Source organism: Haliotis asinina, chromosome 2 (assembly GCF_037392515.1).
Source record: "Haliotis asinina isolate JCU_RB_2024 chromosome 2, JCU_Hal_asi_v2, whole genome shotgun sequence".
Taxonomy (NCBI): domain Eukaryota; kingdom Metazoa; phylum Mollusca; class Gastropoda; order Lepetellida; family Haliotidae; genus Haliotis; species Haliotis asinina.
Window position 1 is genome coordinate 92,579,092 of NC_090281.1, and position 14,161 is coordinate 92,593,252.

The following is a 14,161-nucleotide window of genomic DNA, read 5'->3' on the forward strand; positions in this document are numbered from 1 at the left end:
ATTTGACATTAGATCATATATATGTCATGAAGGCTAAGTAATTAATCCATTCTTTGCCGACATATATTCACCTGATCAATGCGCCCTTTAATGTTGTGTCAAGTCTTACAGTTAAGTTTTAACGCTGGCTGAACGTTATGTTTAAACATGCAGGATTGAAATGCATTCCGTTGTAACAGCTTTTAGTCAGTGAATCCACTAAGTGGACCTCTTCTCTTTGCATCATGTTGTAACATGTAGAGATACATCATCGTGTTTAGTGTTCGCACTACACACATTGCCCATGGACTATATTGGCCGGACGTGGTGTCATGGTTGGTATGCCTGATCGTGTTAATCCCAAAACGAATAAAACATTATCTTTCCTTATCAGATCAATCAGCAATACTGGTGAATTGGGTACCTTGTTCAGGTTGTACAGGGAGTACCATTAATGATTAACACAAAGCTACATTGTCTATGGATCGAACATCATGTCCATTATACAATCGGTCTTTGACTATTCCCCCGACTGTCATGCGTCACATAACAAACACTGTGTCATTTGTTCACCTCGCCTTTTTACCTTAATACACAGCGTTACAGTGCCATACCCTGGTGGGTTGACATCTCACTGAAGCAACCAGGAGGTACGATCAACTAATAAGCCTTCCGGTTGATTATGTTATGCCGCTGATAGCAGTGTAATATATTTTAATTCAAAGGTGTGACAATATCGTAAGTATGTTGCAAGTGATGTGCATCTAGCACAGTTACTTTACCCTCTTAAAACTTCACATGAACAATCAAAACAATATGATCATACTTTCATAAGTAACGTTGTGTATTTTGGAGACAAACGTCATGACTACCTTTTTCCAGAGTTGGTCTGAATACATTCTGAGTTGAAATGGATGTTTGGTCATGGACTTATTTGGAGTTAAATTATGCGGTATCATTTTGACCCCAAACGACAATAATAGATAATCCGTCTGCATTCAAAGCTTCACTGTACACATGTTATGCGTGTAACTATATCTTTGCTTGCCACTAACGTAAAACTCTTTAGTATCGTAGTAGTTTCATACTGGTAATGACAATTATGACATGATTTGCGGTATCAATGTAAGAGTCATCACGCCCTGTTCTCACGTTCTACTATCATGTTATCGAAGCAATTTATATGTTTTATTGTGTTTTGTTGCCACATTAAGATATCATTAACCTTTTTTTCATAAAGTTCTTAATGACTCAAAGAAATAATCACCAGCTCTTAATCACGGGTGGCTTGTAACACTTTGCCTTAGATAACTACGATCCGAGTCCCATTATGTGTACTTCATTTACACAAAATGTTCATTCTTACTGTTGTTAACTCAAGGGAAGCTTGCAAATCGATGAGTGTCATTATGTTTCTCATCATCGAGTTGCCTGTCTAATCTATAAGTAATCAAGCAATAGAATGGAAAGTGAATTGATGTATTGCCAAAGGGGTTCTCGCCCATCGTGTCACGCAAGTCTTATTCATGTCTAAATGTAATTTTTTCAAGTAGCACTAGAATATTTCCTATTCCACGATGGAGTCAGTATAAGATCTATGATTGGTAAATCTAGCCGTGACTGTCTGACAGTAGTGCATCTAATCCACACAACAATGTAATCATACAGACAGGCTCGTCTCTCCATAACGCAGAAAAACAGACAGACACACACACACACATACACACACACACACACACACACACACACACACACACACACACACACGTGTGTGAGTATATATTTTCATTGAGCAGACAAATTATTGTAGCCAGTTGCTGATGGTTCTTGTCGTTGGCCATGTCTTTGTGAGGGGGAAACCGAAACTGCGATTCAAAGAAGTCGGAAGTATTCCTATTCATCACGCTACACTGACTTTACCTTCTAACGATTGTCACAAGTACGTTTCAGTAAATATCAGAAAGAGGCAACCATTGCGTATTGAAGGCATGAAAGGAGACTCCGAGAACCTGTAAGGTATGGCTCCAAGCTTTTCGGCCTTTAAATCAAATCTGAAGAAATGCCATGTAAAACGAAAAACTCTGTATGTCTGAAAACGTTGTTCCCAATCAGACAGTACGATTTGGCTGAAAAGGTATCTGAGAAACCTATAAGTACAAGTTATATTTTCCCTTTTAGGTTGATTAGCCTTGGGCCTTTCACTGTTAATATTAGAATATTTAACCATAATGGTGAAGGATTTTCTTTTGTAATGACTTGAGTTCTGAAGATCTAGAGGCCACATTAAATATTAATAATGTTTTTCAACACAGTTAGGTTGGGCTTTTCCACATCACAGTCCACGAGTTTTAGTACACTTCTGCAATATTCTTTTGGTCATTGGAGCATTTCGATTTAATCTTATGATACCTTGTCAAACGTGAGAATGTTACTATGTATATTACTATGTAGACATGATTTCTGCTATGTGTGGATAGCACAAAATCTTGGTAACGAGAAATGTTTTCTCGATAATTTTAAACAGCGTTCCAAAGATATTTATTGCCAAGATTGCCATCGATACGTAGTTTTCCAAATCCTTGATAATTATTCTATTCAACCATAAAGACTGACTATTCTCTTGACAAAATACCTTGTAACAATTGGTTCAAAAGATGTACGAAGATGTTTGAGAAATGTTGTAATGTACATGGTTTTATTGTGAATTCGTATAGATACTCAAACTGCGTTTTGGAGTTCGTGTGTGACTGAACTAGGAGATGAATTCCATATTATACTAGTATGTCATCTTTACAATGTGTATCGTGCAAGATATTTACCTAAATACATTAGTAAGAACCCTCGTGTTCAAATGTTTATTAAATTTATGAAAACCAGCGATAAGACTGCTAAGATTATGTAACTTTCTTTAAAAAGTGTCTGTACCCCGATCGAACCAAAAACTCTTTGTGAATATATAATTATATCAATTGTAATAAGATCTATATTATCAGTGTGGCGCATATGCATAAATTTATCCTACTGTTTTACATGTGTTGTACTGTTGGTCTCATGGCCATCATTACGTAATAAGGGATAAGGATGAGATACATGACACCTTGTTGACAATTTAGGTTAAGAAAGTTTACATGGTCACAATTGCTAACACACCAGTACCCATCCGAAACGCTACCCATACCGCATCACATACATATGGTACGGGATTTGGAACTTGGAAATGTCACTTTTATACACACTTTGAGCTAAATCAATGCTCGTATATACCAGGAAGTGTATATAGCAGGAAGTGTATATAGCAGGAAGTGAATTACTCCATCTTGGATGAGAACGTAGGTTTATTTGTAATTGAGAAGATTTATGAAAGACTTCTCATTACGACTGTGTTGCAATGCGACCCCAGTTCTTTACAATTCTGTTTACTTATAGGTAGCAGAATTTCTGCACAATAGATTTAATTCATATTGTTTTCAGGTTTAAAAAATCAGTAGTCGCGCTTGTGGGATTTCTGATTCCTCATTTATTTAAGTATTGCGGTACAACATGAGGCAACAAACAAACACTTATTGTTTACTGATTTTATGAATGTCAGATACTGTGGGCACGTACATAACATGACCAATGACGATCAGGCTTCGTCATGGACGTCTGGGGACAGTGTAACGATTTGTCAGGGACGGGCCACCACAGAGTAGTCAAGCATAGAGCTCGCTGACAATTTCTCATGCTCAATTTACCCAATGACATTTTGCATTAATTTCATTTCCAGATTTCGTAGAACCAATTTCGGATTTGTCGATCCTGCTCCTTTGTCCTTGATAATGGACGGCCTGTATGAGATCGATCATCACTACTTTGAGGTTGATGTTACCTGCTCCGTAGTGTGATAGACTGTGAAACATTGGATGTTTTGGCCACTGGATTCTATCCAACAATTCGTAAACGCTCCGCAAGTTGCCGATGCTACACCACACGCTCCTAAGCAAACAAGTACATTTCAGATGTATAAGAATCAGAATAAGTAGGATTGATATGAATAATGGTCCATAGAGATAAATCGACTGTCCGTGAAAGAGTCAAAATCACGATAAACACGTGCGTGACGTTTCCATCACAATGGACAACTATTTTATATCAGTATATTTGAAGGATCTTTTTAATGATAACAGTTTACATTTAATTACATTTTCATAAAAATGAAAGCCAGTTAGTTAATATATTTGTATATACATAGATGCTCATAGTGGGGTGATCTACTTTCAGTTACTGGCGATCTATAGCCTGTTGTTAGAATGTGTTGTTGTTTACTCATTTATTCTTTTAAATGTCATCAACTAGTCTTATCCTATACATGTACACGGGTAATTCTACTGTATTTTGATGGAATGTGTCTTATTTCTAATCTATGAAGTATTTAAATTCTCGGCTGCAAAATTGCAGATGTGACGTCAGATTTTAACTGAATCATTCACTCATTCTGTTATCACATGTGGTTGTAAATATGACAACACTTCCATAGCACAATAAGACAGGACAAAATGCAAGTGTTAGCGTCCAAATTCAAAGATCTACTTTCTGACTGTGATTATTAGGGGTGACTATAGCATCGTGAAGTCATTTCCCAAATGAATGTATATCTTTTCTGACATAAAACAGGTGGAAGTAGTTTTAGTGTCTCCCTAAAAACAGTCAAGAAACTTGAAACCCAGATCGGTTAAACAGATTAAACACAAACGTAATTAAGCTGCAAATCTGGACCCAAACATCCTGTATTTTGCGCTGCGCATTTATCAACGGAGGTCAATTAGTTAAATACCGATAGACACATACGATAGTGTTTGGGTTTTTTTTCTGCCATTGAATATTTTGCTATGGGGACTCAACAATGGCAATCCATGGATGGTTTGATACATCGTTACAGCCCAAGTGGCCATGGTTAACACTGCGGCGTATAGCTAGACAGTCATGACATTTGTCTGAATGATAAGGCTGAAAACACGTACATGACGTGGACCGTTTTCTGGCAGTCATCGCTGTACCATTTTCTGTGCAATAAAATCTACTCTCATGAATTAAATACGTTACTTTCCAAGCGACACGGAGCTAAGACGCTTAAGAAATCACAAATCAATTACTGTCGAATAAAAAACAATGTCCCGGCAATTCATGAATATTTTCAATCGTCAGTCAGACGGATAAAGCCAGAAAACACTTTGGTAGAGGAGCGTGAAGAAGACAAAATATTCAAATGGATATGCTTGTTCTTGCGTGCTAAGGGAATGAACACTTACACAGCAGTGTCCCTAGGATTGCTAACTGCAACATTAGGTGTGCGTATTCAAAGCATTAAGTATTTAGTTGGCGTAGCCAGTACCGTTCTCCCTGGCGTTGATGGGATGATCATGGCTATCCCTTTTCTCCACATACAGTTCCCAGAGTAGATTTTCATATGCACATTTATTCAAGTGAACACACTGTTTACAAATATGAACAGAAGTATCCTAATTCTACTGGTAAAAGGCAGTAACAACAAGGGAACGCCTGTTTGTAATCATGGCAGTCAATAAAATATATCATAAATTCAATCACTCAATAGGGTAACTATCGAAATAGACACAAAGCACCCTATGCTCAAGAAAGCACAAAGGGTTTCTCACACAGATAAGTATACTGAAATAGTAATTGAGTAACGATTATCCACATGTGCCTTCTATCTGGACGGCAAATATGAGCGTCATAGGGTAAAGAGAATAGTTAAACTGATTGTTTCAAAATCGTTATTGTATAAACTAACGATCAACTCTTCCTCAATTGTTCCACTAACAATGCCAAGAATTCTACCGGGCTCTGTCAAGAAAAGAACATATACTGGCACTAAGAGGTGTGGTAGGACAGTGTTCGAGGGAGGCAGACCGAAGGTGGTCTATAGTAATGGAATCGATACAGAATCCTCGGGGATGATAGACTTAACAATGGAAACAGTGGACACTCAGTAAAGGAAATTAATATACAGTTTTGATAATTGTTTGTGCACCGATGGCGCTGTAGGACTTTCTTAAGGAAATAATATACAGAACCGTTAAGCGCTTAAGTGCGTTGTCAAAGCAAATGAAAACAATACAGGCATGAAATGTATGTATGTATGTATGTATGTATGTATGTGTGTGTGTGTGTGTGTGTGTGTGTGTGTGTGTGTGTGTGTGTGTGTGTGTATGTATGTATGTATAGAGAGAGATAGATAGACAGATATGTATGTACATAGATAGATAGATAGATTTTTTTTCTTTGGTGGGGGAAAATGATGTCTGACTCTGAGGATTTTATATGCTGAACAACTGTTTCCGGAATATTTGGAACCATTGTTTGGATGGTCTTGTCTGATTCTTTTGAGTTAATTCGAATACTGTACTTGCGTGATAACATCGGTCTAATAAATTAATACATGAGTCAGACATGTCGTTTTTTATTTAAATCCCATCACAATAAGCTTCCAATAATCAATATCCACATTCCATGTTTTCCTTGTTAAAATATATCATCGTGATTCGTTTGTGTCGGAATGTTCATTTTTATAGCACAATTTCCTTACGAATGTGAAAATTTTTGTTCGCTCATATTCACTTTATAATGCATAATACTCTTCTTTGACATTTATTGCATAAGATTTAGGATTTAGAATTGGTCTTCTGCAACCCTTAACTTGTCGGAAAGGACGACTAACGATTGCCACATTTCACCCGTACCAAGAATAAAGCATCTATCAAGCTTAAAGACACACACGATGCTATAGAATGAAGATTTTATGCAGGCTGAACTCACAGATCAGTCACCGGGTCGTTAAATTTATCTAGTGACCGCACTCCGAGAACTGGTTGTCTCCGTTCAGTGTACTTACGTTCATTGTTAGAGAATTGGTGACCGGTAACATTTCATCCTCAGCTGTATAATCGGTTGGTTCTTTTTGTTTTGTGTTGTATCATGAATGTATTTGATGTATTGTACCTCATATTTTTGCTACTTTATTCATCTGTTGAAACTGGAGTTGTTTCATTTTTGCCTGTCCAACAATTGCACATATCAGATTGTTAACCTTAGTGGCACCGATAAAGTTGACACGTACGTCTCCCCCGAATTGGTTTCGTTAATTTGTGGCCATTTATATGTTCCCTTTTTTAAAAAAAAAAACCAGACCTTTTCTCCACATTCCCCTGGTTCGCGAAGACAGGTTGTCCGTTCCAACGTCCGTGAACACGGGTTGAACCCTTCTCCACTTTGTGTTCTCATTTTCCAACATCACTACGCTCGTTTTCACATTGTCACATTTATGGGCAATCATTCGAAACGCAGAGTATGTTGGTTGGGGGTCATGGGACAGTTTTCGCCCTTGTTCTGACATACTCAGGTGGTATTGTGGTGAACGTTAAAATCAAAGTTAAATTTTCTCCACTTTTTTCGAAAAATTGCTCAACAAACTTTCCCGTTGATTGTCGTGTTTAGGTTAATTGATGTGTCTGTGACCATCGTCCGGGTTTAATTTTTTTATCTTTTTGTTGTCGCCTTTTGATATATAAACCCAATAATGATGAAACTGATATTATACGTGTTTTGAGTTATTTCTCTGTTGTTGTTCATCAAAGCCCACGATTCCTATCAATAGTAAAGAGTCAGACATGGCTAAGTTGGGAATTATCTTACAGCATCAGTGAAAATATACCAGTCAGTAGTACTATAGTACGGACCCTCATCTAAATATCCAGACGCTATGAGACATGGCACAGCCATACAACTACAAATACGTCTGTCGTTCGTTTCTCTTCCATCCTTACCAGAGCCCAACTATAGGATGTAAATAATAGTTAGGATAATGATAAACCACTCTCACTGCCAACAAGTACTGTATCAGCGTTTTATTATCTTTAATGTCTGTATGACAAGACCAACAGATAGAGCCACCGATCGTGGCCTCTCTTGCCAGACGTGCTCTCCGCCAGATTACTCAGGCGGTCTTCCGGTTGAAAGCTTGACCGAAGTTTTTCACGCAACAGGCGATCCGAACAAATCATGCGTTCATTTATCTTTTCACCCAAGTTCGAATATTTCACAGACTACACTCATATAGCTGGCGTAATTCGAACTATGGCCTCAGCTGTTCTGACATCATCACAGTCACTCTTTACATTAATATTTGTTCAAGTATTTCTTCGTGGCACACGGTATGAAATTTAATGTATAACATATGTTTACAAAACGTCATGAACCCCATGTCAGTTTACAGACATATTTGCATCTATTCGAGATGTTAGACAGGGGATATGTTGTCACCAACTTTGTTTTTAATGTATAATGAATATTTAGCTACAACTATTGATGAAATTTGTCTGTTTTTTTTGTTTACATATATTAGAGTTTTAATGCACAAAATAGCTAACTGACAAGAAATTGGATGTTAAGTTATTGATGATATATCTTTTGAGACATTTCTCTCACGTTAATCAGCGTCTCATGAAATTCGTACTTTATTTGTCTAGCATGTGGTGCCAACCGTCCTGAACCGTCTCTGTACATGTATTCATGATGCCCTAGAGCAGTGCTTAATGTGCCAAGAACTGTTCAAAAGTTCAACGCTGAAGAAGATCGAACATCAACAAAATATGTACCCAAAGCTTATGAGAATGAGTGAGTGAGTTTATTTTTACGCAACACCCTGTAATATCCAACCTATATATCTGGACCAGACAATCCAGTGATCAACAGTATGAGCATCGATCTAAGGAACTGGGATACGATGACATGTGTTAACCAAGTCAGCAAGCCTGACCACCCGATCCCATTAGTCGCCTCTTATGACAATCATGGGTTACTGAAGATCACTTCTAACCCGGATCGACACGGATATCTTATGAGCATGTATACTTTTCTATATGGAGATACTAGTCCAATTTATTGGTACCACCTTGTTAAACTGAATATCAGCCGGCATGCCAGAAGCCAAGAGAGGGAAAGTTTACAGGGAGGGATGGGGTGGTGTGTTTATGACCCACCTGTTTTTGCCTTTTATGCCCGATACAGACTGTTTCGTCGAAAAGTCAAAACTTTGTCATTTTCCACTGATTTTGGATATTTTTTGTGGAAGCATTGTACTAGACACGGTTAAAATAAGTAGCAAACCCAATACAAGCCTACATATGTTCACCACGACGGTTCTCTCTGTCAAAATCTGAAGTGTAATCTTACCGCAGCAAATGTGACAATCAATTCTCCATTTTACAGATAACTTTCTGTTCTTCAATTATTGAAATTTAATCATAGTGAAAGCCAACTGTTTCAAATATAAAATTCGTTTTGTCTCCGGGGAGGACTGAGCAACGTATGTGTAGGTTTGCCGTTGAAATCTACTTAAATGGATCGAACGTTCACACACGGTGACTTAGATATTGATCGTTGGATCGAGTTTTGTTTTGGTCTGAAGATCAGAAGCATCCTTGAAGTATTATTCTGGGATAATCTAAAAGACCCCTGATGTATACCGGTCCACAACAATAATTAGCCCGTAAATGTTCAGCAAATGATAATCAATGGTTTTCTTGAAACCAATAAATAGCTTTTTTCAAAAAAGAAAATTATGTCATGAAGATGGTAGATTTATGTCTACAAATCTGTATGTATGTCGGATGAATAAAAGTTATACTCCTATTCCATTATCATAAATATATCCCAACGTCATACGTTTCCGATCGTCATATGTTTTCGATCGGCCATTACGATTCCCATTTATAGCGCGATAATGCGGGAAAATCCATGAGAAGCAACCTGCATGTCAACAAGGCGATCCCCGCTATTGGTGGGACATCAATATACTATGAATCAAAGTTTCATGCGTCAACAAAAGTTAAAAATCAACGAAAACTTAATTCATCTCGGGAATTATTAATGCAATATCTACCTTATAATCAAATGTATAAAAATCCTAAATCTCTACTCCAAAGATGCCATTAATGTTTTGCCTGTTTAGTTTACATGCTAACGTACAAGATCACGTGACTAGTCATGTGATCACGCTAACAGATGTATTTTTATGGCACGACAATATCGCAGAATTGATTACGTAAATTCAGCAACGCTTAAATTATTTGGTCTATAGAAGGCTCTATGAGGCTCTAGATGATGATGCTAAGGCTATAGTAGGACGGGAATGCTAGCACTTTCCATCTCATATGGTACTCACCACGATAAATGACATGGGAAGTCTACTTCCGCAGGTGTTTTGTTCCCGGCTACAGTTAAAACTGGTTTAGGGCAAATTAGAAAGGGAAATTCTTTATTATCTCTGCAGTTTGAAAGATTTGAGTGTATAGTGCGAGTTTTTGATACAGTGGACATGCCGTACTATCACAACATTGCTAAAAATATTCAACCAACGAAAAGATCGAAAACATATGACGTCACGCCCGTCGAAATTTTGAGATTTTCTTCGACAGCAGTGGCGGATTAACGATAGAAAATGCGTGATATGCATGCGAATATAACAGTTTATGTAATAAACTGCGTCTTGTCTAAAGGGAGGCTGAACGATATTATTAATTTTTCGTTCACGAAATATTTTATCGTTATCCGATCGAAAGCCCATTTGGCCAATATAAATATAGGATAAGGATAGATAGATAGATAGATAGATAGATAGATAGATAGATAGATAGATAGATAGATAGATAGATAGTAACAACAAACAACAGTAACAACTGCATTACATTGTACATGTAGACTGTCAGTGATGGGAGTGGTGTTCTTTTTGTAGACCCGTGCTGTATTTAGACGGAGTTATGGAACGTACCACAATGTACTACAACCAGTCTATTATATTCTGACTTCAGGGAATTGGAGAATCTTTTGGTAACATAACATCAGAACATGAAGACCGGCATTGTGTTGAGATCATAATTTCGGAAACTTCACCATTGTTCCAGTGATCTAGCGTCACAACCCGAAAAAGGATATCACACTGGTCATCGATGCGTTTAATTGAAAATGTCCTGTGGGGCCTTAAATGATCAAACTTTAAAAAGACAGTTGCAACAACATTTGATCGCAGATGCCGTGGCGCTCTTTGAAACCTTTTTGAAAGAGCATGCCCGGTTGCATTTATTTGTACATCTTTGAAGGCATTAGTTGTCACCAGACGGCGCAGTGCTCCAGGCGATCAGACACGCCGTGTGCCACTCTAAACTACATATTTATAAAGTGTGTTTGCACAGAGGCACCTGCGTGTTGGATTTCTATTAGGTGTTTATCTCTACCCACGATGATAAACAAATGCCTCTAACTCCGAAGACGATGGAATAAAAAGAACGGAAAATAACTCCTGACAATGTTTAAAGTGGAACAATGATTATCAATACATTATTCTATTGTTAAAGCCTACCACAGGCTGTAAGAAACGAACGCCTTTGGAGACACCATCGATCTCATTAACATCTACCTATAATATTAAATCCTCAGTAGGCTCGTATTTCGTTTACAGGAGGCAGCGCTCAGGGCGCTGTGCTTGATAACATATACATATGTGTAGATGAGGACGGTCGCAGTCTGGGCATGGGTGGGATGTATCGGTATGAAGGTAAGTGCTAAACGGTATTCACAGGCACTAGCGCTCGATGGCAAGACGATTTCACAGGAAAGACGCACGCGTATGTCTGACATTGTAATTGGATTGGAAAATTGGGAATTGGAATTGGAAAAAGGATTGATGATATATGCGATGGGGATTAGAGATTAGATGTTTAAGTTTAACACTCAAATCTGTTCAAACCTTGTGACGGTGGTCTGAAACGTCTGGTCAGCACAATCTAGTGATTGATATTATAAGCAACGATTCACAATGGACAACGGGATTCCCACGGTGTATTCGAATAATAATTATTGGACAAGGGAGTCTTACCTTCCTGGTATAAGTTAGAACAAGAAATACATAATGAGTATCTATCATCAGCATGTATGCGTGTTGGTATATGATATAGTTTTTAGTCATTCCTTTATATATATGTTTGTTCTCAAATACGAAATGTTTCTATAGCCATGGAACTTTATAAAATATAGAATCATGACGTCACAAATTCTTGGCATATACTGCAGAAAGGACATAGATGAGTGGTATGCCACTGATTTTGTTTTACATGGATTGACGTAACACTTTCTAAATACATGCAACAATCAAACAAGATACTTCCGTGTTTCCTTCACATGCTGACATGATATTCATTTGTGACTCGCATCCGAAGTCTGTTACATGTCCTCCCACGTTTTATATTTATGAGGGTTGATAGAAAGAAGGAATTATCTCGGCATGAAAGCATCATGTTGTCGACAACGGGAGGTGTGTCCACAAAGCCGTTAGTTAACTGAGCCGACATATACACGTACACTGTGACAAGTCCGCGCAAGATCCAGGAGTGTCTGACCTTTCCCAAAGGACAGAGATGGGACACGTGCAGTGACAAGATACTTGCAGTTCGTCGTTTAGGCTCACTGTTGCATGAAACGTTTTGCGTCATATCCAGAGCTAGATTACTAGGACATGTTGATGTGTTTTGAATGACGATTTGGAACCAGACGAGCGGCTTTTTTTTTCATCAGTACCGACATGTCAGTGATAACGAACGTTACTTTCTTCTGAGAAATGCTTTCTGAAAACGCAGCATGAACTTCAGTCAGTCTTATCTACGAATCATCTATACTCTGAATCGCTTCTTGGATTTTTAGGAGAAAACTTTTCAGGAACATGGGTCACATTCAAAGCTCTCCCTGTCAGGCTAAAACTCTGCTGCCATTACAGTGCAAAACGACGAGGTTTCCTACAAGCACATTCCTCAAGTTTGTCCATTTTACAAGGGTCCCAGATCCCTGAACATTTGACTCACTTGTCACAAGGAATTCTTCATCCGACTCTTCTCATCTACCTCTGAATTGATTCTTTAAGTGATGACCAGAGCCTACATTTATGACAATAAGATGTCGACGGGCATGATGTTGTTTTAGGATTCCAGGTAAGGAAGAAAACAACAACATGCTTATTGTAAGAGACGTCATATATATTCGGACAACGCACTAGTCGTCGTTCATAATATTAACAATTGGTTTGCATGCCTTCAAGGTAGCTGGTATACTTCTTTTCGCGAAGTTGCACAAAATGAGACCAAATAGAAACTAAGGTAGATGACAGCCTTCTGTAAAATAGTCTTGCGTACACTTGAGTCAGATGAGGCGGCCCGTGTATACGTTGGTCCATCTGCTGTAAAGAGCGAAGAGTAGAATGCATAAAGCAGTTATGACTCCTATTCTTGATGTTACTAGTCGTGATTACCCCCGAATCTCGCACTCTGATTGTGGATTATAACGCACTCACTAACTTACTCCCTTACATGAAGTACTGTTTTGCCATGTACTTGGTCTTAAATAATAGAACAGTTTCTTCAAGTCAGGATTATATGATGGATTTTTGAACATCCATACGTAACAGTGAGGATAGTTATAGTACGTATGAGGTAAATAACGGTTATTATCTTACCTCACACATGAATGTCGCTTTCTGACTGGATAAGCGCTATTCTATTATTTTCAATGTAACCCGCTTACAGGCGATGTATTATTTTCAATGTACACCGCTGGGAATTCCAAACTCTTCTGGTGCCTCACGCTAGTACGTCTTTGCCTCGAATACCATTGAATCACGCATGAAGCACGGAAATTACCGATGTTTTGCGAATGAAAATCGATGGAAGGGAGATAACTCTAAATCTGTTTACCTTGTGTCGTCTGCAAAATGGCGATTCGCCTCTCATTCAACAGAAGTGCTTCAAACAGCTCGAAATTAAAACTCGGGTGTTCGGTAAGATAAACACGTTATTCACTGGTCCCTAGGGGTCCATGGGCTCGGGGAAGATAAACAAACCTCGAGGATACATGAGCCCATGGAACCCTTGTGACCAGTGAACTGCTTATAACATACTGTTTGAAAAATGAAGATTTTGTTGTTTGAATGTATCGTACAACGTTAGAACGTAAACTTGATCGGCATCATAAACTGTGTGTTGTTTCATTCGATTAATACATGGTGACACACACAGGCATTGTCATTTGTTGGGCGTCTTGACCTAATGAATGTGCGTGTTGCACATAACATTGGCGTATT

At 38.2% G+C, this 14,161-nt stretch overlaps 1 protein-coding gene across 2 annotated transcripts in view; it reads left to right on the top strand.

Annotated features, from left to right (window-relative positions):
- The window catches only part of LOC137274603 (fibropellin-1-like), a 68,592-nt gene that overhangs the window by 20,683 nt on the left and 33,748 nt on the right, over window positions 1-14,161 (top strand). The window contains exon 1 of one of the 2 annotated variants that reach the window (XM_067807882.1): window positions 11,480-11,590. The exons of the other annotated variant lie outside the window; for it this stretch is intronic. The gene's annotated coding sequence lies outside the window, so the exon portion shown is untranslated. Of the gene's footprint in view, window positions 1-11,479; window positions 11,591-14,161 lie in introns of those variants that run through there. 2 annotated transcript variants of the gene reach the window in all.